Source organism: Echinops telfairi, unplaced genomic scaffold (genome assembly GCF_000313985.2).
Source record: "Echinops telfairi isolate 266 unplaced genomic scaffold, ASM31398v2 ScPeMD7_70;HRSCAF=299, whole genome shotgun sequence".
Taxonomy (NCBI): domain Eukaryota; kingdom Metazoa; phylum Chordata; class Mammalia; order Afrosoricida; family Tenrecidae; genus Echinops; species Echinops telfairi.
Window position 1 is genome coordinate 34,684,087 of NW_022103968.1, and position 12,076 is coordinate 34,696,162.

A 12,076-nucleotide genomic window follows, 5' to 3' on the forward strand; every position below is an offset into this window, starting at 1 on the left:
TTGAGGACATCGTGCTATGGCAATTCAAAATAAAGTAAATAAACTTGCTTGGCAAAATTAAAAAACCTTAGGTGAGTCCTTGAGACTGATCCTACTATAAAAATATCTTGCCGTGTCCGGCGTGCGGGCTGGAACTACTGTTGCACATCTCAGGGGGAACTCAGCCCTGCGGCACCGGCTGGCAAGTGCGGTGAGGACACATGCATGTGTACAGGACAAGACGTCAGAGTTCTCAAGACCTTTCACGCTCTTGATCTGGCCTTGATGACAGTGAGACGTGAGAGCGGGCTCCAAGAGGAGTCATGTTGAGGTCCCCTAGCCCTGCCTCCTGTGCAGGGAGGAGTGTCGAATAACTGGCAGCCACGTTGGCCAACAAACTACAGGTAGCCTTCATCCCCGAGCGCGTCATGTGGAACCTGCACATGGATCAAGAGAGGCAGCTGTGTGAACAGAACAAGGGAACATGATTTCAAACCAGGAAAGGTGTGTGTCAGGAGGACTTGAAGCACTTGCGGACGAAGATCAAGGATTGCAGTCTTCAGTGTGCATCCCAACTCAATGGAAAGAAAACCCAAACCCTCACAGCTGGACCGGTTAGAGAACGGCATGACAAAGGGAGAGAAGGTCAAAGTTATTGTGGGTTTCCTCTTGCTTGCATCAACAGTCAATGCTGGAAGCAGCAGTCAAGGGATCAAAAGACACATTGCATTGGATAAATCTGCCGCACAAGACCTCTTTAAAGTGCTGAAAAGCTGAGAAGGATGATGGCAGCATATGGACAAATGTGCTTGACACAAGGGATGTGTGGGTTGTTCTAGGAGCTGTAAGAGCCCCCAATAAAATGATTTTTTAAAAATAAAATAAAACAAAGTGTTGAAAAGTACAGATGCCGCTTTGAGGACTAGCCTAACAAAGAGCATTTGCAGAGACTGCCTGGACATTGGGCGGCCTTTTCTGAGGCTCACTCCTGGCTTATTGGTCACCCTCCATCGGATGTAGGCCGTGGTGTCAGTGGAAAATGGGAATAAGAACGCCTTTCTCACAGGTGTGTGTCAAAGTCCTCTCAGATAATGAATGTCAGGCTCGTTCGGTGTTGGCAGCTGCCATTGAGTCCGTTGTGACTCACCGTGCCCGTCTGTAGAACAGAACGCACTGGCCCTGCGACAGCCTCCATTGCCGGCCTGTTTGAATCTGCCCTGGCAGCTGTGTGTCAGTTCCTCCTCACTTTCCTCACCTTCTCTTTTACCAGCCATGATGTCTTTTTCTAGTGACTGGCCTCTCCTGATGAAGTGTCCAAAGTGAGCCAGTTGGCGTGCCCTTATCTCCCCTTTCAGGGAAAAGTCTGGTTTCATGTCTTCTCCGGTGGATTTCTTTGTTCTGTGGCCAGTCCCTTTCACCAGCTACCCAGCTTGAATACATCCTTTGGACCCAGCATGGAGTAAGGGCAAGATAAACATAAATTGGTGAGAAATTTGGTTGTTTGTGCAAGTAACACTAGGGTTTAATAGGAGGAGGCTTGAGAGAATTCATGAGAAATTCCATTTTGCAAGCCCCTTGGAAATACTTTTAAGAATTTAATAATTAACCGATGAGTGAAGGAGAAGGGAATTGTGAAGTTTGTGCGTCCCCCACCCCCCCTCCCTCTCCCCTCATGTCTCCCTCTGTGAGCTAAGGCATGGTCCTTGGGAGGCTGGGCAGAAAGTACACCCAGGAAATGGCAGGAGAGCAATCATCATACTAATACCACATTCACTCCTCTCACAAAACAAACAACAGTGGCAATGGAAAAACAGAACTAGAGGGAATGGTATTCAGGAGAAAAACATTTTGAAAGAAGCATGATTTGTACAGAATAGGTGATAAGTGTGGTGGTCCTTCCCTGCAAATAAAAGTCCATGTTGTAGGTCCCAAGAGGAGAGAGCCGTGTCAGGGAACAGGATGTCTCATTAGCGCCCTGATCACCTGAACACATGTCTGTCTGCTCAGCATTTTCTGTGTCTTCTACCCTGTGGCTGACAGAGGGGCAGCTTCCTGGAGGAAGAGCTTCAAGGGTGCTGAAAGCTGCTGGAGAATTGCAGCACCAGGGCTATCAGAGTCTAGAGAGGCAGGCTCAGGAGCATGGTGTAGTGTGGGGAGAGAACAGGACCCCTAATTAACAATGGTACAAATGGGCTCTAGAACCTCTTCCAGGTAGGCTCTGGTGGAAGAATCTGAGGGGCCCTTGAAAGGCTGCTCTATACTTCCCCCTGGTGGCATTTGTCTTTAATGAGCATTGCCCTTCTAAGTTCAGGCATCTGTTGCCAATCCATTCCATCCATCCATCCATCCATCCATCCATCCATCCATCCATCCATCCATCCATCCATCCATCTTTCCTGCCCTCCCTTGCTCCCTTTTGGCCTGTCTTCCACTCAAACACACTGCTAAGACACTCTCCCAGGTGCTGAGGACAGCTCAGCAAGTATAATACGTTCTTTGTCCTAAAGAGAAACTTAACAATTGTCCTAACCCCCCAAAGTAATAGACACTCCTATGGTGGTGATTATGAATTTCAATGGAACTCATGACCAGAGGGGGTTGGGGAAGATGTCAGTCTCTGAGAAGGTGATTTCAATTGGTGGGTAAACCAAGAAGGGACAGTCTGCTCTTGGGAAAACACTTAAAATTACTTATATAGACTCCCAGTGGGAGAGACCACCCAGTATTCCATTGTTAATTGCTCACACTCAACTAAGCTTCCTTTCGGCCCTCCGTGACCTTGGCTGTGTGATATCGACCACCTGGATTTTAGATCTTGTCTTTTCGAGGGGTCCAGCATTCTTCATAAATCACTAGTATTGTGTGACCTGGAAACCCTGCTAAGGGAACTGGACTTTACATGAGACACCGCTATGGGTTAAAGGAGCTGAAATACTCCTTTGACTTAAAGCTGAAACACCCAGTGTGAGAAGCAGCAGAGGACTGGAAGTCAGTGGACGTGGGTTCCCATCTCTTGCTTTTGAGCTTGCCCAACAATTGGTAACTGAAGATTATCGTGTGCATGCCATTTTCAGACGTTCTTGGCTTTTTGTAAGATGCTTTAGTGCGGCAGACAGTTTTGCCTTAGTGAATGAGTGTTAATGAAATTTTGCCTTGTAGCTAACCATCAATGCTATCTTAAAAATGCTATCCTGTTATTCCCATTTTCTTGTCTTGGTAGTTCTTTAAATTCTATACCACTGGCTAGATGCTCAATATTATTGTTAGAATGATCAAATGTATTGGGGAGATTACTTATGTTATTTCTCAGCAAGCTGATAATGGTGGCCCTAAAGTGGACTGAGGATATATATCAACACTAGATATCTGAATGGATTTTGAGCTCGCAAAAGCCCCAATCAACGAACAATTAGTTCTTATGACATAGCCCTGCTCAGTACTTGCCTGCAAGAAGTGATCAGTGAAGATACACGTGCTATAGCAAAGTGTGGTGAGGAAATCTGATGGTGTATGGCTATCAGAAAGAATAGTATCCGGGGTCTTAAAGGCTTGTGTTAAAACAAGCAGCCATCTAAGTGAGGCATCAGCTAACCCCACACAGAAGGAGCACAACACCCATATGATCCAAGGATGATCATTACAGGGAAGGTGGGAGGTAGAAAAACCAAACTTACTGCCATCGATCAGGCAATGCCACCTCATAGTGACCCTATAGGGCAGGACTAGAACTACCCTGTGGGTAGCTCTTAACAGGAACAGAAAGTCCCATCTTTGTCTCATGGGAGGTAGTGAGGAACTAATAATAATGGGGACATGAATGAAAACATGTTCTAAAATGGATTATGGTGATGATTATACTACCATTTCAAATATATCTAAGCCATTGAATTGCTTAGTACATGAATTATACTGTTTTAAAGATAAAGAAAAACCAACAAAAAAGAAATGCATATGGAAATCACGGAGTTAAACTTTGTTTGGGACAAAGTGCCATGGGAGCAGGGACAGTAGATGGAGTACGAAGGGCTGGTCATTCAACAAGCAAGCACTGAGTGAGATAGAGCAGCAGGGAGCCAGTCCAGGCTTCAGGGCCTGGAGATGCAGCAACAGGGAGGTACAACAGCAGGGAGAGTCCAGGCTCCAGGGCCAGGAGATGGGGCTGGCAAATCCAAACCTAGGCAGCGGGTGTAAAGTGCTAGAAGGGGACGTGTCTGACCTGAGAAAGGTGAGAAAGACGAGAACAACCCTTACCTGTCCTTTCACTGCCCTCCTCCAGACTATGGGGTCCTTGATGTGCTCCGGCAGGTGGGAAAGTGGGACATCACCACAAGCCTCTGCCTTTTGTAAGGGTGGAAGCCCCCGGGGCAGTTTCTCAACTCTTTCCTCCCCAAGGAGATTTCATTTGGGGCAAATCAAAACCCAATGCCCTCCATGTGTCCTCGCATCCTGGATGTGGCGGGGGAATTCATCCTTGAGGGCATCGTAATGGGTTGTTCCTTTTTGTTAGGGAACACCAGGGTTGAGTTCTCAGAGGGGAGGATGTGACAAGTCAGAGCCAAAGTGCAGTGCCGGCACCTTTCTGAGGAAGGAGCGGGTCAGTGCTCCCTTGTAGAGAAGGGCCGGGGGAGAGCCAACCTGAAGGAGCGGAGTCAAGTGGAGAAGTGGGCCAGAAGGTACTCGGAGCTGCTTCTGGACTTCGAAGGGCCACCTCAGTCTGAAGGGGAACGTCCAGTGTAGGGTTAGGGGGAGTTGAATGGACGTTCTTCAGCATTTCAAGGCTAAGGGTAGCCCGGGAAGGGTCACCTGAGTCATGGATCCTCTACCTGTTTCACACACAAACATACACCCACACAGTGAGAACGTGAATGTGACTCTGGGGAGGTGTGTCACACTTGATGGCTGCCCTTCAGTACCCTCCCTGTGATGGGGAAATCCTCCTTAGCAGGAGTCCCCTCTTTTCACAGTAAAGTTACCCTGGCTTTCCCAGCTCCCTTTGCAGCAAAGATGCAGTCAGGTGACTTAGGCTTAGTCTATCCACCACCCCTGAGACAGATGTGCTGCAGTGGGGCTGGGGAGAGGCTCATCTTGGGGCCCTGGGCATCTACTACCTAGCACGGATGGGGACTCCCACAAGATGTCTGTGTCCTGCGTGGTGGCAGCTGGCACATCCTGGACCAGCCCTCACTGTGTGCACATTGCTCCAGACTGGGACAACTCCTTGAACTACATTCAAAACAAACAAGAAACCCTCCCTGCAATCCAGTCAGTGCCGACTCTTAGTAACCCTATCGGACAAGGGGAAACTGCCCCTGTGAGTTTCTAAGACTGTAATTCCTTAGAGGAGTAGAAATCCCTGCCTTGCTGGTGGTTTCAAACGGCTGACCTTGCCGTTAGCAGTCCAAAGGGCAACCACTACGCCGCCAGTGCTCCCTTTGAGCTATATGGAATCTGTTTCATCCCACTGCAGTGAATTGGATGTGTGTTTCCATTTTGCTCGTCCCGGTACCCATGTGTTACTCCACCAGAGCCTGGCTTCACCAGACTCCCGATTCACTGGAGAAACAAGCCTCCCTCGGCCAAGTCTGTGCACGGGGCACACCGTTTCCTTCCTCACATCAGGGCTGCAGGAATGAGGCTGGAGGGCCTGGCTAACTTTCTCCTAGTGACTTCCCTTCTCTCCAAACTGCATTGCAAAATCGGCCCTGTCTGCTTTGGCAGGAACCTCCCCTCCTCTCTTTCCTCCTCTCTTGCAATTCCTGCTTGCTTTTTCCAGTTTTTTTCTCTCTCGTGATGCCAACAGAGTGGTTTCCCCATCGTCACCTGGGTGCCCACACGGGACTCTGAGGGAAATTCTGGGTGTGTGGTAGGCGTGAGATGAGGGGTCCCCAGAAATTCTAAAGCAGTGACTCCCTGCTTATCACTTTTACTCTGGCCCTCTGGGGTCCTGTGAGTTAGAATACACTCGATGGCCAGGAGTTTGGCTTGGGGTTGGGAATCCCCTTCATTGGGTTGTAGAATGAACAGAGACCTTAAATTAAAGAGCGCTTTGAAGAGTCAAATATAGATGCTCTATTATTCCTATGTCTAATTTCCATTTTATTTGTTGGACTCGGCCAACTTAAAATTCTTTATTTTTCCTAGTTCTCTTTTTAAAAATCCATTGCAGAAGCAATATAGGAGCTACAATTTGAAAGTGAAGAGAGGAAAGTTAGACTCTCTGACGGAAGGTGCATCCACGTGCATCTCAGCCTTCTGTTCAAAGTAACAAGAAGATGAAAACAATCCAAATGCCCAGCAGCAGAAAGATGGGTCAGTAAAATTTGGTACAGACATGATGTGGACCGAAACACAAAAGGACCAAGAGTGGGTGCACCCACTAGTGTTCAAAGGTCCGGGAAAGGTGTTCCCCCATGAAGAAATGTTCTTTGATGGTGACCAGGCAGGGATGGGAGGAGAAGACGGAAGAGAATGTTTTTAGGATATGGGGTAGATAAGTGATAACTTGGGTTGAGAGGAAGACAATTGAAATAAGAGAGAAGTTAGGGGAAAATTTCGGGAGGTTTCCAAGCATTAAAGCCAACGGAGGCCAGCACTGTTATATACACAATCCTGAAGCAATGGGGATCTACAAGTAGATGCTTGGATAGACCCACAGACTGAACAGATGAGGAAGGGCGAGTGGGAGGATAGCCAGGAATGTAGATAGATTTGACATAAGATATTTTCTTTTGCTGCAACTATATCCATGAATATGATGGAGCACACAGGGGGCAAAGTTGTGGAAGCTTCTTAGACACAACCAAACACCTCGAGGGAATGAGTAGCTGGACCTAAGGGATCAGGATGACAGTCTTTGGGGACAGCAAGATCTATTGGGCTAACCTCATTCACAATGACAGTATTTTAGACCCTAATTTAGGGAGTCGTGACTGGGTCTTACAAGCTCCTAGGCAGCGATCAAAAGTGAAACTCCTGGTGCCTCTCCCCATCCAGAGGAAAGAAGAGTGAGGAACATCAAAAGTAGTGGTTCTCCACCTGTGGGTCGCGACCCCTTTTGAGGGTCGAATGACCCTTTCATGGTGGTCACCTGATTCATAACAGTAGCAAAATTACAGCGATGAAGTTGCAACGAAAATAATGTGTGGTTGGGGTGATCACAATATGAGGAACTGTATTAAAGGGTCACAGCATTAGGAAGGTGGAGAATCACTGATCAAAAGACACATGGAAACAGTCAAATGGTCTAAGGGACCACATAAACATCTGTCTCCACAACCCTGAGACCAGAAGAAATAGATGGTGCCCAGCCACCACAACCAACTGTCCTGAGAAGAATCACATTAGGAAGTCCTAGGTGGAATGAGAAAAATATGTGAAACAGAATTCAAAAGGATAAAGAAACCAGGTTTACTAGTTGAATAGAGGATCCTCAAGACCAGGGGTGTCAAACTGGCGGCCCACGGGCCGCATGCAGCCCCCGGGGTAATTTTTTGTGGCCCATGATGCTCTGAAATAAAATGAAAATAGAAAAAATTGTTATGAAGAAAATAGCACTTAGGGGAGATGGAGGCAACACCGTACACACAATTCCCTCATTACATTTTATTTCAAAGCATCGTGGGCCACAAAAAATTACCTCGGGGGCCGCATGCGGCCAGCTTGACACCCCTGCTTGAGATTATGATCTTTACCCTTCAGGTCGGAACTGAGCTCACCATGTCAGAAGTGTTGAGGATCCAAAGGGCAGCATTTCCTCTGAGGCAGAGTTCAGAGGCTGGGAAGATGGCAGACAGAAACAGGAAACAGGGGACGAAGCGAAATGAGCAAAGGGCCATTGAGGGGCTTGCAGTGGACGAGCTCAATCCGAATGTGCATGAAGGTAAAACTATGATCTCTCTGGAAAGTGTCACCTACTGCAAAGTGAAAAGTGGAACAGCAAAAACAACGCGGAGTGGAAAGGATGTGCAAAATGTTCGCATATTACAATGAAGACTGCTTGACTGAAACTGCATGAGAGACTCAAAGGATCACCCAGCTGAGCCCAATTGATCCACAGAACTATGAACAGCAGTAATATATATATTTTTTTAGCCACTAAGTTGTGGGGTGTGTTGCTATACACTGGCCGAACACCTACCAAATGTGCCTCAAATTCCTAAATCAAGAGCAAGTCTAAAGCAAAATAATTAAGAGTTATCTTTGGCACAAGACTGTCTGGTTTTGAATTTTTGCCACCATCCCCTTGGCAGCTATATGACCTTGGCAAGTTATTGAACTCTCTGGGCCTTTACACACACACACACACACACACACACACACACACACACGCACACACACATGTACATATAAGATCTATGTACAGCCACTGAAATTCTGACTCACCCTATAGGATAGAGTAGAACTACTCCCTAAGGTTTCGTACATTAAAAAAAAAATCATTTTATTGGGGGCTTTTACAACTCTTATCACAATCCATATATCCATCCATTGTGTCAAGCACATTTGTACATTTGTTGCCCTCATCATTCTCAAAACCTTTGCTTTCCACTTGAGCCCTTGGTTTCAGCTCATTTTTCCCCTCCCATCCCATTCCCTGCTCCCTCATGAACCCTTGATAATTTATAGATTATTATTGTTTTATCATATCTTACATTGCCTGACATCTCCCTTCCCTCACTTTTCTGTTGTCTGTCCCCCAGGGTGGAGGTTATATGTAGATCCTTGTAACTGGTTCCCCCTTTTAACCCCCCCCTCCCTTTACCCTCCCGGTATCGCCACTCTCACCACTGGTCCTGAAAGAATCATCTGTCCTGGATTCCCTGTGTTTCCAGTTCCTATCTGTACCAGTGTACATCTTCTGGTCTAGCCAGATTTGTAAGGTAGAATTGGGATCATGATAGGGTAGGGGGTTGGTGGGGGGAGGAAGCATTTAAGACTAGAGGAAAGTTGTGTGTTTCATCGTTGCTACACTGCCTCCCGACTGACTTGTCTTCTCCCTGCCACCCCTCTGCAAAGTGATGTCCAGTTGCCTACCAATGAGCCTTGGGTCCCCAATCTGCACTCCCCCTCATTCACAATGATATGATTTTTTGTTCTTTGATGCCTGATACCTGATCCCTTCAACACCTCGTGATCTCACAGGCTAGTGTGCTTCTTTCATGTGGGCTTTGCTGCTTCTGGGCTAGATGGCTGCTTATTTACCTTCAAGCCTTTGAGACCCCAGACTCTATATCTTTTGATAGCCGGGCAACATCAGCTTTCTTCACCAAATTTGCTTATCACCCGCTTTGTCTTCAGCGATCGTGTCAGGAAGGTGAGCAACATGGAATGCCAGTTTAATAGAACAATGTGTTCTTGTGTTGAGGGAGTACTTGAGTGGAGGCCCAATGTCCATCTGCTACCTTAGTACTAAATCTATAAATACATGCATATAGATCTATTTCCCCATCCGCATATATAGATTTGCATATGCACAGAGGCTGTAAATGTTTTATGCAAGCAGACAGACTCACCCTTCTCCTGATGAGTAACTTGTTAATTTGAATGTCTGACCTTGCAGTCAGTAGCTCAATGGGTAACTCATTAACGGGCAACATGGCATGATAACCGTAACTGCCAGCTGGCACTGCTAAGATCAATTGAGAGAAAGCAGGTTGGGTTCCTTAGCACAATTGCTGGTAGACTCCTCGATACATTTAAATTACAGTGGTGGTGACAAGCCCTACCATTATTTAGTTCCTTTAAGTAAATATCTTAAAGGGGCTATGCATATCCAACGATGCCAGGCTTCTTAACCGTGCCTCGGCTGAAATCACTGGGATGCCTCTGTAGACATTCACGGGACTCTCAACCCTTCCAGTGTCGGAGAGGTAAGTTTTGGTTAAAGTCCCAACGACAGATGTAAAGTATTGTAAGTAAGTTGCCGTAAATCAGACCCTTACTAAAATGTTTTACATACATTGATGTCACAGATCATATATTGACTTTAGTTATAGTCATAGTCTTGGGGTTGACCTTGTGGTCTCTTTGGCACCCGTATTTGTTTAAAGGTTGAATCATGCGTCTTCTTGTTCCTCAATGACTCTACTGGAAATTCTAAAAATAAGAACCAGACACAATTAAATGGTTGCAATCATTGTTTTGCAAAGGTCCTTATTCACTTCCTCGAAAAATGTTTATTGAGTACCTGCTATGTGCTAGTCTAGACATAAGAGATTGGAAGGAAAGGGAACCTCTGATCTTAAGAAACTGAGTCTGTTGCAGGGGTGACTGTGGGGAGAGAGCAGGTGAGAGGGCTGTAATACTGGGAGAACAGGGGCTGCGAAAGAGGGAGGCACAGGGGCCATGGAAGCTGAGAAGAGCCTCCCTTGCTGCATCTTTCAGTGAGCCACATGGCCTCATGAGGACCAGGTGGCGACAGAGTGTCAGGCTCTCCCCAGCAGTCAATTCCAAGGCCCTTCTTCCCACAGTGGCCCTGCGCCCACTGCTGGTTTCTTTCCTGGCTCTATTGCCCTTTGCTATAGTGGGGGCCTTAGAACCATGTTCTGGACAACAGGGATGTGAGCTGAGACAGTTAAAGTGTATTGTGCCAACCTGGCCGATAAGCACATGTGGGGTTAATTGAAGGACAGAGAGATAAATGGCTCTGGGAGCCTTGTCTTTCTAGTTCTCAGGTCTCTTGCTTTGTAATGGTCGGACCAGGGTGCTGTTGCCTTAGCCAGTTCCCTGCTTCAGCTTGCAAGGCTCACTTCCTGCAAGACATCCCTGAGGAGAAGCCACAGGGACCTACCCGGATGCAGCCCTGGGTGCTGGAGCAGCCGTGTGGAGACCCCTGCCAGCACTGAGATACTTACACATTCACTGATTCAACTTTCTTCCTGCAGTCGGCGTCATAGTGTGTGTTTTGTGAGATGGAGGAGGACTTTGTGGATTGGTGTTGGACATATGGGTTAATGTTGGACTTGTGGGCTTGGGCAGCACTGGGTTGGGAAGTTTCCTTGATGTGCACTTAACCTTTATATAAAACTCTCTTATACACGAGTTTCTGTGGATTTGTTTCTCTAATGTACCCAGACTGACACATGAGCAGAGACGCATCCCGTCTGGTCCGAAGCAGTCAGGAGCTGGTGTCTCCTTCATCTCTTTTCCTGCAATGGCAAAGCGTCATACTCCCATGAGAGAGAGAAATTCTAGCCCCTGTGTCTGTGGATGTAATCCTGCCTTGCAGGGAGTCCTCTGCTGGGCTGATGGACAGGATGATGGTGGTGGGATTAAGTCTCCGCTTGAGTAGAGGGTGTGAATGTAGTTACCATCCTTTCTTTCCTTGGGGGTATGGTCTGCTGAGAGACAAACCCCACACCTCCACCCAAGCCACCCCGTGGTGTATTAAAGGCATCTCAGACCTACAGAAAAAGCCCAGGACCATTGGTAGATGAGCCCCCTAGTGAGTGGAGCCCATTTGAGATCTCTGTGCGCAGGGGCAGAGGCTGAGACCAGAGGGAACAGAGACGAGGGTCTGGAGACCATGGGACAGAGCGAGGAGCCAAGCCAAGACCAAAGCAGACAAAACAGAGGCGGGACTGAGATGATGAGATCGTGAAGCAGAGCAGCTGGCTGGCTTCCTGGCCCACAGGAGGCAGAGACAAGGGACCACGTGGCTGAGAATCTGAGGACTAAAAAGTCTTGGCTACAGGCTGAGGAGAGGTATTGCTGTGGGCCAATCACTGGATCCTTACTGCTTACTGGTCCTGACTTGTGATAACCTGTATGCGTCCTTAATAAACTCCCTTAATCATGAGTATTGTGTGTGAGTTCTGTGTGGCCATTGCCACAAATCACAGAACCCAGCACAGAAGCCGAGGGTTGGGGAGGAACAGTTGGTGTCAGAGAAGGGTGAGGAAGGGTGGAGGATGGAGGCATGTCTGACCTCTGCCTTGTGGCAATAGGGGGCTGTTTTATGGGAGCCCTGGTGGCGCAGTTGTTATGCACTGGCGGCTAAATGCAAGATCAGCAGTTTGAAACCATCAGCCTCTGTGCAAGCGAAAGATGAGGTCTATAAGGAGCATTCCTTCATTACCCTGGCAGCCTGCTTCTGGAT